Source organism: Austrofundulus limnaeus, unplaced genomic scaffold (genome assembly GCF_001266775.1).
Source record: "Austrofundulus limnaeus strain Quisiro unplaced genomic scaffold, Austrofundulus_limnaeus-1.0 Scaffold103, whole genome shotgun sequence".
Classification (NCBI taxonomy): domain Eukaryota; kingdom Metazoa; phylum Chordata; class Actinopteri; order Cyprinodontiformes; family Rivulidae; genus Austrofundulus; species Austrofundulus limnaeus.
In genome coordinates, this window is record NW_013952505.1 from 452,839 (window position 1) to 455,216 (window position 2,378).

The window sequence follows — 2,378 nt, forward strand, 5'->3', positions numbered from 1 at the left end:
TAAATAAAATTATTTCAAACTTGTCCACATTAACAATCAACAGTTCCTGCATGGAAATAACGTGGCCGTGGGGTAATTGTTTTCTATCAGTGTCACTGGATGGGCTCCATTCAACAGACTGATGTAAGACATTGTGACAGGTCCATGCATAAACACACGTCGACKGCCCGAGTAAATTGTTTGCTCCTCTTGTCTGTGCATCATTAACAGGATMTTTGAATTGCTGAAACAGAAGCTACTTAGCTGCAGGTCGTGTAAAATGTGTTCACGGATTGATGCCAGTCATGTTCACCTCCAGATTATTATCAAGTAATGGTTTTCTAGCAGGTACACACATTGGATGAATAAAAAATAAAAACTCTGCGAGGCTGAAGCTGCTGCCAAGGCTTTTACAGCATTTTCCAGAGCCGACCGTTGTCATCAGGAGAGAATCCAAAATAGCAGCACATTCACTTGACACTTTCAACTCGTGAGTCATAAACCTATTTGTTGGGACTTTTTAGCACGCTATCATTTTTTTTCTCCAAAAACCACTAATGATGAGGTAACAGAAACCCCGCCCAACTCCCTCTCCCACACAAAAGTCTTAAGCGACACAACCATGTAAAGTTAAACATTCTTTGGTAAAGTATCTAAGGGTGAAGCCCAGCTGTTTCTGTCCTCTACCTCTGTTGACACTGTGCAAACAAAGGCGAGCACTGGCCGGGCTAATGTACACAAACCTCCTCCAAAGATGCTTTGTACCAGACCCACACGCTTTCCTTTTGTGCAGAGATCAAAAAGGTCGAAATGGACATGAGCAGCCTCTGGCCTGGGGTCAAAGGCTCAGGCTAAATGAAAGGTGATACCGTTAATCAGCCCGTGGAAGGGGATAGGATTCCTCCTAGGAAGTGAAGGACGCTTTGAAGGCCCTTGAAGTCGACACAGGATCACCGAGTAATTATGTTTCCCCATAGGGGCTCTGTATTTATGGCGACAGCTTGTCACTCTATTTCAGGTCCTCACAGAGCTTAAGAGGAATACAAACCTTAAACACTCGAGCACGCCGGAAATAGAGCGAGAGCGCTAGCTGCTGCCCTGCAGGAGCTCTGCAGTCTGCATGGTCGTGGCTTYAGTTTCACCTTCATCAAAGCTCACGTTGATGTGATGCTTATGTCAAACCGTGATAAAGGCCTGTATTATGATGTGTTGTCTGTATAACACATACAGGGAAAAACAACTTGTCAGTCTGTGGGGTGTGGACTAATTCACACAAAATGTGTGAAGTAAATCAGCTGCGTTACTTGTTGTAGCTGTGGGTTGAGCTGTGTGGGAAACAGYCTGATCTTTGGGCTCTTTCTCAAGATGAGAAAATCTCCAGTCAAAGCAAACACTATAGTCTTTTACTAAAACATGTTTGTTTTTTACCCAGCATTCCTTGAAGGAATCGCCCACTGCCTTTCTACTAAAATCATCCTATGTTGACAAATGACGACATCAGACATTTTGGTCAATCCTCGTAAAAGACTTTCCTTTTTTTTGCAAAACCAGCCACGAGATTTGATTGTTGAGGATGACAYTCAGCTACTACCACATCAAAKAGYATATCTGTAAAACKGACTGAATTATTTCCATTTATGTGCTTGWTAAGGTCGATAAGATGTTGCGGCCATCTTAAATTGTGTCAAATTCAAAATATAATCAGCTGCAGACGTACATCCAACTTATATTTTTGGAAAGTTTCATCCAAGTCCACCCTGTGGTTTTTGAAATATTTTGCTAACAGACAAACAGGKTTAACTTTGACAATGAAGGCCCTTTCACACTATAATGTTTTAGGTAATTTATGCCAACTTATGAAATTTGTTTTATGTCTAAATGCCTAAGAAAAGTTATATATTTGATCAATTTGTTAGCAGTACAGTATGTATACGCCTAAAAGAGGCTTCCAGTTGATTTTTTTAAATTCCATCTTAAACACAGATGTATTTAAAGTTCTTATAAGTTGTCTAAAGCGTTGTAGTGTGACAGAGCCTTTAGGGCCACAGTTTTAAGCAAATGTGTCGCAGAAGCTGTAGTACTTAGTTAACTACTACTACACCAATCATTAGCTTAATAGCTGTAAATTTACAACCAGGCAGCAGTTATTAGAAAAGTTATGACTGATTAAATGTTGTTTTTTTACTCATTTTACACAGAATTTTCTTTTATTCATGTTTTTAATGCATACCAAGTCATGTGTTACATGTACCTAATTTTACTGATTTAAATTATCCTCCAATAAAATGTAATCAAATTTCTTATCACCTACTGTTTATATTTTCGTCTATTTTTTTCACCTTTTAAACTTAAATTAGGTGGCATGGAGCAGTTATGGCTTTTCAGATTTAGTTGTGAAC